Raw genomic sequence first — 11,642 nt, 5'->3', positions numbered from 1 at the left:
CAGACAGCACTGCAGGTGGGCACATTGGGGATGAGTGGGGGTAATGGGGAGGTCAGAGCAGAGAGCACTGCAGGGGGGCACATTGGGGATGAGTGGGGGTAATGGGGAGGTGATAGCAGACAGCACAGCAGGAGGGCACAATGGGGATGAGTGAGGGTAATGGAGAGAAAAGAGCGGACAGCACTGCAAGTGGGCACATTGGGGATGAGTGGGGGTAATGGGGAGGTCAGAGCAGAGAGCACTGCAGGTGGGCACATTGGGGATGAGTGGGGGTAATGGGGAGGTCAGAGCGGACAGCACTGCAGGAGGGCACATTGGGGATGAGGGGGTAATGGGGAGGTCAGAGCAGAGAGCACTGCAAGTGGGCACATTGGGGATGAGTGGGGGTAATTGGGAGGTCAGAGCAGAGAGCACTGCAAGGGGGCACAATGGGGATGAGTGAGGGTAATGGAGAGGACAGAGCGGACAGCAATGCAAGTGGGCACATTGGGGATGAGTGGGGGTAATGGGGAGGTCAGAGCACAGAGCACTGCAGGTGGGCACATTGGGGATGCGTGGGGGTAATGGGGAGGTCAGAGCGGACAGCACTGCAGGAGGGCACATTGGGGATGAGTGGGGGTAATGGGAAGGTCAGAGAGGAGAGCACAGCAGGAGGGCACATTGGGGATGAGTGGGGGGTAATGGGGAGGTCAGAGCAGAGAGCACTGCAGGTGGGCACATTGGGGATGAGTGGGGGTAATGAGGAGGTCAGAGCGGAGAGCACAGCAGGAGGGCACAATGGGGATGAGTGAGGGTAATGGAGAGGACAGAGCGGACAGCACTGCAAGTGGGCACATTGGGGATGAGTGGGTGTAATGGGGAGGTCAGAGCAGAAAGCATTTCAGGTGGGCACATTGGGGATGAGTGGGGGTAATGGGGAGGTCAGAGCGGACAGCACTGCAGGAGGGCACATTGGGGATGAGGGGGTAATGGGGAGGTCAGAGCAGAGAGCACTGCAAGTGGGCACATTGGGGATGAGTGGGGGTAATGTGGAGGTCAGAGCAGAGAGCACCGCAGGTGGGCACATTGGGGATGAGTGGGGGTAATGGGGAGGTCAGAGCGGACAGCACTGCAGGAGGGCACATTGGGGATGAGTGGGGGTAATGGGAAGGTCAGAGAGGAGAGCACAGCAGGAGGGCACATTAGGGATGAGTGGCGGTAATGGGGAGGTCAGAGCGGACAGCACTGCAGGAGGGCACATTGGGGATGAGTGGGGGTAATGGAGAGGTCAGAGCAGACAGCACTGCAGGAGGGCACATTGGGGATGAGGGGGTAATGGGGAGGTCAGAGCGGAGAGCACAGCAGGAGGGCACAATGGGGATGAGTGAGGGTAATGGAGAGGACAGAGCAGACAGCACTGCAAGTGGGCACATTGGGGATGAGTGGGGGTAATGGGGAGGTCAGAGCAGAGAGCACTGCAGGTGGGCACATTGGGGATGAGTGGGGGTAATGGGGAGGTCAGAGCGGACAGCACTGCAGGAGGGCACATTGGGGATGAGGGGGTAGTGGGGAGGTCAGAGCAGAGAGCACTGCAAGTGGGCACATTGGGGATGAGTGGGGATAATGTGGAGGTCAGAGCAGAGAGCACTGCAGGTGGGCACATTGGGGATGAGTGGGGGTAATGGGGAGGTCAGAGCGGACAGCACTGCAGGAGGGCACATTGGGGATGAGTGGGGGTAATGGGAAGGTCAGAGAGGAGAGCACAGCAGGAGGGCACATTAGGGATGAGTGGGGGTAATGGGGAGGTCAGAGCGGACAGCACTGCAGGGGGGCACATTGGGGATGAGTGGGGGTAATGGGGAGGTCAGAGCAGACAGCACTGCAGGAGGGCACATTGGGGATGAGGGGGTAATGGGGAGGTCAGAGCAGAGAGCACTGCAGAAGGGCACATTGGGGATGAGAGGGTAATGCGGAGGTCAGAGCAGAGAGCACTGCAGGTGGGCGCAATGGGGATAAGTGGGGGTAATGGGGAGGTCAGAGCAGAGAGCACTGCAGGTGGGCACATTGGGGATGAGGGGGTAATGGGGAGGTCAGAGCAGAGAGCACTGCAGGAGGCCACATTGGGGATGAGTGGGGGTAATGGGGAGGTAAGAGGAGAGAGCACTGCAGGTGGGCACAATGGGGATGAGGGGGGGTAATGGGGAGGTCAGAGCAGAGAGCACTGCAGGTGGGCACATTGGGTATGAGGGGGTAATGGGGAGGTCAGAGCAGAGAGCACTGCAGAAGGGCACATTGGGGATGAGAGGGTAATGCGGAGGTCAGAGCAGAGAGCACTGCAGGTGGGCGCAATGGGGATAAGTGGGGGTAATGGGGAGGTCAGAGCAGAGAGCACTGCAGGTGGGCACATTGGGGATGAGGGGGTAATGGGGAGGTCAGAGCAGAGAGCACTGCAGGAGGGCACATTGGGGATGAGGGGGTAATGGCGAGGTCAGAGCAGAGAGCACTGCAGGTGGGCACATTGTGGATGAGTGGGGGTAATGGGGAGGTCAGAGCGGACAGCACTGTAGGTGGGCACAATGCGGATAAGTGGGGGTAATGGGGAGGTCAGAGCAGAGAGCACTGCAGGTGGGCACATTGGGGATGAAGGGGTAATGGGGAGGTCAGAGCAGAGAGCACTGCAGGTGGGCACAATGGGGATAAGTGGGGGTAATGGGGGAGGTCAGAGCAGAGAGCACTGCAGGTGGGCATATTGGGGATGAGAGGGTAATGGGGAGGTCAGAGCAGAGAGCACTGCAGGTGGGCACAATGGGGATAAGTGGGGGTAATGGGGAGGTCAGAGCAGAGAGCACTGCAGGTGGGCACATTGGGGATGAGGGGGTAATGGGGAGGTCAAGGCAGAGAGCACTGCAGGAGGGCACATAGGGGATGAGTGGGGGTAATGGGGAGGTCAGAGCAGAGAGCACTGCATGTGGGCACAATGGGGATAAGTGGGGGTAATGGGGAGGTCAGAGCAGAGAGCACTGCAGGTGGGCACATTGGGGATGAGGGGGTAATGGGGAGGTCAGAGCAGAGAGCACTGCAGGTGGGCATATTGGGGATGAGAGGGTAATGGGGAGGTCAGAGCAGAGAGCACTGCAGGTGGGCATATTGGGGATGAGGGGGTAATGGGGAGGTCAGAGCAGAGAGCACTGCAGGTGGGCATATTGGGGATGAGAGGGTAATGGGGAGGTCAGAGCAGAGAGCACTGCAGGTGGGCGCAGTGGGGATAAGTGGGGGTAATGGGGAGGTCAGAGCAGAGAGCACTGCAGGTGGGCACATTGGGGATGAGGGGGTAATGGGGAGGTCAGAGCAGAGAGCACTGCAGGTGGGCATATTGGGGATGAGAGGGTAATGGGGAGGTCAGAGCAGAGAGCACTGCAGGTGGGCGCAGTGGGGATAAGTGGGGGTAATGGGGAGGTCAGAGCAGAGAGCACTGCAGGTGGGCACATTGGGGATGAGGGGGTAATGGGGAGGTCAGAGCAGAGAGCACTGCAGGAGGGCACATTGGGGATGAGGGGGTAATGGGGAGGTCAGAGCAGAGAGCACTGCAGGAGGGCACATTGGGGATGAGTGGGGGTAATGGGGAGGTTAGAGCAGAGAGCACTGCAGGTGGGCACATTGGGGATGAGGGGGTAATGGGGAGGTCAGAGCAGAGAGCACTGCAGGAGGGCACATTGGGGATGAGGGGGTAATGGGGAGGTCAGAGCGAAGAGCACAGCAGGAGGGCGCATTAGGGATGAGGGGGTAATGGGGAGGTCAAAGCAGAGAGCACTGCAGGTGGGCACATTGGGGATGAGTGGGGGTAATGGGGAGGTCAGAGCGGACAGCACTGCAGGAGGGCACATTGGGGATAAGTGGGGGTAATGGGGAGGTTAGAACGGACAGCACTGCAGGTGGGTACATTGGGGATGAGTGGGGGTAATGGGGAGGTAAGAGCAGAGAGCACTGCAAGAGGGCACATTGGGGATGAGTGGGGGTAATGGGGAGGTAAGAGCAGAGAGCACTGCAAGAGGGCACATTGGGGATGAGTGGGTGTAATGTGGAGGTCAGAGCGGAGAGCACTGCAGGAGGGCACATTGGGGATGAGTGGAGGTAATGGGTAGGTCACAGTGGACAGCACTGCAGGAGGGCACATTAGGGATGAGTGGGGGTAATGGGGAGGTCAGAGCGGACAGCACTGCAGATGGGCACATTGGGGATGAGTGGGGGTATTGGGGAGGTCAGAGAGGACAGCACTGCCTGGGGGCACATTGGGGATGAGTGGGGGTAATGGAGAGGTCAGAGTGGACAGCACTGCAGGTGGGCACATTGGAGATAAGTGGGGGTAATGGGGAGGTCAGAGCAGAGAGCACTGCAGGAGGGCACATTGGGGATGAGTGGAGGTAATGGGGAGGTCAGAGCGCACAGCATTGCAGGTGGGCACATTGGGGATGAGTGGGGGTAATGGGGAGGTCAGAGCGGAGAGCACTGCAGGAGGGCACATTGGAGATAAGTGGGGGTAATGGGGAGGTCAGAGCAGAGAGCACTGCAGGAGGGCACATTGGGGATGAGTGGAGGTAATGGGGAGGTCAGAGCGCACAGCATTGCAGGTGGGCACATTGGGGATGAGTGGGGGTAGTGGGGAGGTCAGAGCGGAGAGCACTGCATGAGGGCACATTGGGGATAAGTGGGGGTAATGGGGACGTCAGAGTGGACAGCACTGCAGGTGGGCACATTGGGGATGAGTGGGGGTAATGGGGTGGTCAGTATGGACAGCACTGCAGGTGGGCACATTGGGGATGAGTGCGGGTAATGGGGAGGTCAGAGCGGACAGCACTGCAAGAGGGCACATTGGGGACCTCCCCATTACCCTCACTCATCCCCAATGTGCCCTACTGCAGTGCTGTCTGCTCTGACCTCCCCATTACCCCCACTCATCTCCAATGTGCCCTCCTGCAGTACTGTCCACTCTCACCTCCCCATTACCCCCACTCATCCTCAATGTGCCCTACTGCAGTGCTGTCCGCTCTGACCTCTCCATTACGCCCACTCATCACCAATGTGCCATCTGCAGTGCAGTCCGCTGTGACCTCCCCATTACCCCCACTCATCCCCAATGTGCCCACCTGCAGTGCTGTCCACTCTCCCCTCCCCATCACCCCCACTCATCCCCAATGTGCCCTACTGCAGTGCTGTCTGCTCTGACCTCTCCATTACGCCCACTCATCACCAATGTGCTATCTGCAGTGCTGTCCGCTCTGAACTCCCCATTACCCCCACTCATCCCCAATGTGCCCATCTGCAGTGTTGTCTGCTCTGACCTCCCCATTACCCCCACTCATCCCCAATGTGCCCTCCTGCAGTGCTCTCTGCTCTTACCTCCCGATTACCCCCACTCATCCCCAATGTGCCCTCCTGCAGTGCTGTCCACTCTGACCTCTCCATTACCCCCACTCATCCCCAATGTGCCCCCAGGCAGTGCTGTCCTCTCTGACCTCCCCATTACGCCCACTCATCACCAATGTGCCATCTGCAGTGCAGTCCGCTCTGACCTCCCCATTGCCCCCATTCATCACCAATGTGCCCTCCTGCAGTGCTCTCTGCTCTGACCTCCCCATTACCCCCTCATCCCCATTGTGCCCACCTGCAGTGCTCTCTCCTCTGACCTCCCCATTACCCTCTCATCCCCAATGTGCCCTCCTGCTGTGCTCTCCGCTCTGACCTCCCCATTACCCCCACTCATCCCCAATGTGCCCTCCTGCAGTGCTCTCTGCTCTGACCTCCCCATTACCTCCTCATCCCCAATGTGCCCTCCTGCAGTGCTCTCTGCTCTGACCTCCCCATTACCCCCTCATCCCCAATGTGCCCACCTGCAGTGCTCTCTGCTATGACCTCCCCATTACCCCCACTTATCCCCATTGTGCCCACCTGCAGTGCTGTCCGCTCTGACCTCCCCATTACCCCCACTCATCCCCAGAGCGGAGAGCACAGCAGGAGGGCACATTGGGAATGAGTGGGGGTAATGGGGAGGTCAGAGAGGACAGCACTGCAGGAGGGCACATTGGGGATGAGTGGGGGTAATGGGGAGGTCAGAGCAGAGAGCACTGCAGGTGCTCATCCCTCAGAGCGGAGAGCACAGCAGAAGGGCACATTGGGGATGAGTGGGGGTAATTGGGAGGTCAGAGAGGACAGCACTGCAGGAGTGCACATTGGGGATGAGTGGGGGTAATGGGGAGGTCAGAGCAGAGAGCACTGCAGGTGGGCACATTGGGGATGAGGGGGTAATGGGGAGGTCAGAACAGAGAGCACTGCAGGTGGCACATTGGTGATGAGTGGGCGTAATGGGGAGGTCAGAGAGGACAGCACTGCAGGTGGGCACATTGGGGACGAGTGGGGGTAATGGGGAGGTCACAGCGGACAGCAGTGCAGGTGGCACATTGGTGATGAGTGGGCGTAATGGGGAGGTCAGAGCGGACAGCACTGCAGGTGGGCACATTGGGGATGAGTGGGGGTAATGGGGAGGTGAGAGTGGACAGTACTGCAGGAGGGCACATTGTGGATAGGTGGGGGAAATGGGGCGGTCAGAGCGGACAGCACTGCAGGTGGGCACATTGGGGATGAGTGGGGGTAATGGGGAGGACAGCGGACAGCACTGCAGGTGGGCACATTGGGGACGAGTGGGGGTAATGGGGAGGTCAGAGCAGAGAGCACTGCAGGAGGGCACATTGGGGATGAGTGGGGGTAATGGGGAGGTCAGAGCGCACAGCACTACAGGTGGGCACATTGGGGATGAGTGGGGGTAATGGGGAGGTCAGAGCGGAGAGCACTGCAGGAGGGCACATTGGGGATAAGTGGGGGTAATGGGGAGATCAGAGCGGACAGCAATGCAGGTTGGCACATTGGGGATGAGTGGGGGTAATGGGGAGGTCAGAGCGGACAGCACTGCAAGAGGGCACATTGGGGATGAGTGGGGGTAATGGGGAGGTCAGAGCAGAGAGCACTGCAAGAGGGCACATTGGGGATGAGTGGGGGTAATGGGGAGGTCAAAGAGGACAGCACTGCAGGTGGGCACATTTGGGATGAGTGGATGTCATAATGGGGAGGTCAGAGCGGACAGCACTGCAGATGGCACATTGGGGATGAGTGGATGTCATAATGGGGAGTTCAGAGTGGACAGCACTGCAGGTGGGCACATTGGGGATGAGTGGGGGGTAATGGGGAGGTCACAGTGGACAGCACTGCAGGAGGGCACATTGGGGATGAATGGGGGTAATGGGGAGGTAAGAGCAGAAAGCATTGCAAGAGGGCACATTGGGGATAAGTGGGGGTAATGGGGAGGTGAGTGTCGACAGCACTGCAGGAGGGCACATTGGGGTTGAGTGGGTGTAATGGGGAGGTCAGAGCGAACAGCACTGCAGATGGCACATTGGTGATGAGTGGGGGAAATGGGGAGGTGAGAGTGGACAGCACTGCAGGTGGGCACATTGGGGATGAGTGGGGGTAATGGGGAGGTGAGAGTGGACAGCACTGCAGGTTGACACATTGGGGATGAGTGGGGGTAATGGGGAGGTCAGAGCGGTGAACACTGCAGGAGGGCACATTGGGGATGAGTGGGGGAAATGGGGAGGTCAGAGCGGAGAGCACTACAGGTGGGCACATTGGGGATGAGTGGATGTCATAATGGGGAGTTCAGAGTGGACAGCACTGCAGGTGGGCACATTGGGGATGAGTGGGGGTAATGGGGAGGTCAGAGTGGACAGCACTGCAGGTGTGCACATTGGGGATGAGTGGATGTCATAATGGGGAGGTCTGAGTGGACAGCACTGCAGGTCGGCACATTGGGGATGTGTGTGGGTAATGGAGGGGTCAGAGAGGACAGCACTGCAGATGGCACATTGGTGATGAGTGGGCGTAATGGGGAGGTCAGAGCGGACAGCACTGCAGGTGGGCACATTGGGGATGAGTGGGGGTAATAGGGAGGTCAGAGTGGACGGCACTGCAGGTGGGTACATTAGGGATGAGTGGGGGTAATGGGGAGGTCAAAGAGGACAGCACTGCAGGTGGGCACATTGGGGATGAGTGGGGGTAATAGGGAGGTCAGAGTGGACAGCACTGCAGCAGGGCACATTAGGGATGAGTGGGGGTAATGGGGAGGTAAGAGCAGAGAGCACTGCAAGAGGGCATATTGGGGATGAGTGGGGGTAATGGAGAGGTCAGAGCAGACAACACTGCAGGTGGGCACATTGGGGATGAGTGGGGGTAATGGGGAGGTCAGAGCGGACAGCACTGCAGATAGCACATTGGTGATGAGTGGGCGTAATGGGGAGGTCAGAGCGGGCAGAACTGCAGTAGGGCACATTGGGGATGAGTGGGGGTAATGGGGAGGTCAGAGCAGACAGCACTGCAGTAGGGCACATTGGGGATGAGTGGGGGTAATGGGGAGGTGAGAGTGGACAGCACTGCAGGTGGGCACATTGGGGATGAGTGGGGGGTAATGGGGAGGTCACAGCGGACTGCACTGCAGATGGCACATTGGTGATGAGTGGGCGTAATGGGGAGGTCAGAGCAGACAGCACTGCAGTAGGGCACTTTGGGGATGAGTGGGGGTAATGGGGAGGTGAGAGTGGACAGTACTGCAGGAGGGCACATTGGGGATGAGTAGGGGTAATGGGGAGGTCAGAGCGGACAGCACTGCAGGTGGGCACATTGGGAATGAGTGGGGGTAATGGGGAGGACAGCGGGCAGCACTGCAGGTGGGCACATTGGGGATGAGTGGGGGTAATGGGGAGCTCAGAGTGGACAGCACTGCAGTTGGGCACATTGGAGATAAGTGGGGGTAATGGGGAGGTCAGCGCAGAGAGCACTGCAGGAGGGCACATTGGGGATGAGTGGGGGTAATGGGGAGGTCAGAGCGCACAGCACTGCAGGTGGGCACATTGGGGATGAGTGGGGGTATTGGGGAGGTCAGAGCAGAGAGCACTGCAGGATGGCACAATGGGGATGAGTGGGGCAATGGGGAGGTGAGAGTGTACAGCACTGCAGATGGGCACATTGGGGATGAGTGGGGGTATTGGGGAGGTCAGAGCAGAGAGCACTGCAGGATGGCACAATGGGGATGAGTGGGGCAATGGGGAGGTGAGAGTGTACAGCACTGCAGATGGGCACATTGGGGATGAGTGGGGGTAATGGGGAGGTCAGAGTGGGTGGCACTGTAGGTCGACATGTTGGGGTTACAACTATAGTTCTGCCCTTGCTAATACAAATTTAAGTGCAATGTACACACTCATGGACATGGACTCTTTGTCCATCATTGCTCCCCCCAGGGGCCTCGTGGATAACTTTGGTTACACAATGTGGCCTAGTGATTTCTGTAGTATAGAAAGCTTCAGTGTGATTTATCTCCGCCACTTTGTGCAAAGAAGGAAACCACAAGTGATCATACGATCGGACTCATCGTAGTAGGTCTGCAACCTATTCCCACCACAATCAGTGCTTTTTTACTTTTTTCTTTGGTATCTTTGGGTCTCTGGTAATATATTTTATGTGTTTTTACATTATCTTCCGAAAAGTAGCTTTATATATGATGCCGGGGCTGAAAACTGCTAACATTGCAATCATTTGCTTCCCCGTATTCGAAAAAAGGGAGAGACTGCAATAGACATTTAAGCAGTTTACGCGAATGCAACGGGGGCACAGCTGACTATCAGCACCTCCCAAATTGCTTCACCAGGTGAAAAGTGGGAAGCTTTTGTTTTAATTTTATTCCTGCTGTTCCCCTGAGTATTCAGTTTTTTATTTTTCTGAAATCCGACACACAGTTCCATAGATATCAGCCTTTTTATCTAGTGCTAATTTTTACTCTTTATAAAATGGGTGTGGCTCACATAGTAATTATGCAGATCAGCCTGAAGACCCGCCCCTGAGGAACGTGTAAACCATGCTTTTATGCAAATTAGCACTAAATAAAATGAGTCATATCTCTGGAACCATATGGCGTATTTACAAAAAAATATAAACACAGGGGTGGAAATGGCTTAAAATAAGAGCAATAGATGGCTAAAATACACAGTGTTAACGGATTTGAGATTCAGGATTTTGGAAAAAGTGGAAGCCACAAAATATGTAACATAGCCAAATTTCAGATAGGAGGTGCAGCTTGTAACAGAAAAGGACGACTCGAGGACTATTAGGTGAAAGAGCCGTGATACATGGCGTATGTCAGTGGAGCAATCATTCACTATGATGCATAAATCATGAATATTTCAGCACTTTACATTACGGAGCTAGAAGGAAGGGAGGAAAGATAAGATGATGTTCCCTGAGGCCTGACCGGCATCTGTGCGGCAGGTTCAGGCACGGCCCCCTGCCCCTATAGACAGATCATTTCACCAGTTTCCCCCATGAAGCCTCAAAAGATGTTGAAATATAAACTTATTTATAGTAAGAGTTGTAAGTAGGGGCATGTTCACACGTCAGCATAAAAACCACTGTGAAAACCAAGGGAAACTGATGTAGACCGCTGATCGGGGGCAACTTTTCCCCTCTTAGGTTCTGTGCACACAGGAGGTTTTTTTTTAGGTTTTTGAGCAGAAAATGAGTGGAAACTCTTCAAATCCTCTTCAAAAACTTGGGAGTTTCTGCTCTGAAAACGCCGCAAAAAGACTCTGTGTGCACGTACCCGGACAGATAAGTAGATGAGACGTCATTGAATGGCATCTGCACATTACAGAAAGTTCCTGCATATCGATTATTTTTTATTTCCACTTTTTTTGGGGGGGGGGTGCAAAAACTCTGAATGCAACACATGCAGATTTTGCAGCAAATAAGCTACAGATTTCCTACTGAAAAATCTGCACCAAACATGCAACGTGCGAATTTAGTCTAGATATTTGTAGTCATTTAGTTATTTACACATACAAAAATGGGCCTTATAAATATCTGAGGTGTTAACTAGGGGAAACAAACTTCTCCTTTGGTTCCCACAAAGCATGTATGTGAAAGTGAATTATGGGAACATTTATAGAACTAAATAAAAGCAATTTTATAGTCTCCATATAGCCGGTTTCATGCGATTGACATTCATGGTGCAAGTACGGGCCCGCGATGCCCAGACCGGCCATAAATCTCCTAACGCAAACTCAACAGCTTCATTTATGTCTATAAGGCTGTTGTGTTCGAGTCAGGAAACCCGAGGACATGGTGGTCCAAACTCTGACTGTGATGTGGGGTGTGAAACCGGCCTTAGAGACAGCAGTAATATAGACCAATGTTAGAGGCCATGTTACAGCCATAAGGGCTGGACACCTGTGGTTCAACTGAGCCCTATAGTGATAGGTGTTCCGTTACCTTGAATTGTGGAGGGTCCGACTCTTGCACACATAATACAGAAATTAAAATGAAGACGAATCACTGCTCTTCTGGTGTTCCGATAGCCCACCTGCCCTGATCCAATCTCAATGTCTTGCACAAATAAGATTTCAAAGGTGCCGGCTAAGGCAGACGCTGGGTGCAATGGAAGGACATCAACCAGCCACTGTGCCATGGATGAGATTAGTTACCGGGTTGGGGAAGACGCTGGGAACAATGGAGGGAAACCAACAAGCCACTGTGCCATGGATGAGATTAGTTACAGGGCTGGGGCAGAT

The sequence above is a fragment of the Ranitomeya imitator genome, chromosome 2 (assembly GCF_032444005.1).
Source record: "Ranitomeya imitator isolate aRanImi1 chromosome 2, aRanImi1.pri, whole genome shotgun sequence".
In the NCBI taxonomy this organism is placed as follows: domain Eukaryota; kingdom Metazoa; phylum Chordata; class Amphibia; order Anura; family Dendrobatidae; genus Ranitomeya; species Ranitomeya imitator.
The sequence above is the reverse complement of the archived record's forward strand: the minus strand, read 5'-3'. Positions refer to the sequence as shown.